The sequence below is a fragment of the Meleagris gallopavo genome, chromosome Z, assembly GCF_000146605.3.
Source record: "Meleagris gallopavo isolate NT-WF06-2002-E0010 breed Aviagen turkey brand Nicholas breeding stock chromosome Z, Turkey_5.1, whole genome shotgun sequence".
Taxonomy (NCBI): domain Eukaryota; kingdom Metazoa; phylum Chordata; class Aves; order Galliformes; family Phasianidae; genus Meleagris; species Meleagris gallopavo.
The window spans coordinates 15569379-15569824 of NC_015041.2; positions in this window are offsets into that span (position 1 = coordinate 15569379).

Here is a 446-nt window from a genome sequence, read left to right on the forward strand (position 1 = left end):
TTTTCTTCCCCAAATTCGTATTTATTTAAAATGTTCAAATCAAGTTAGGCAAGTTAGGGTATAATTCTGTAGTCCCAGAAGTGTAAGTGTTAAAGGTTTTTCATTTTATACTATTAATTTTCTTCAAAGTATGTCTACATTTTTAAGTACCTCTAAGTGTAGTGAACTTGGTTTTTATTACTCCTCATTAGACAGGAATGAAACTGTTGCAGCAAGGAAGGATATTTAGAGGAGCTACTTTCTGTTCAGGGGTTCAGTTCCCTGTTTAGACAGACTGAACAAGTCAGTTGGAAGCCAGAGAGAGTACTGAAAATGTTTCCTCTTAAGCACCTAAACAGTTCTAGAAATGTGATTTATGAAGTAGTGAGGCCTGGCACAGGCTGCCCAGAGAAGCTGCAGATGCCCCATCCCTTGAGGTGTTCAAGGCCAGGTTGGATGGGGCCCTG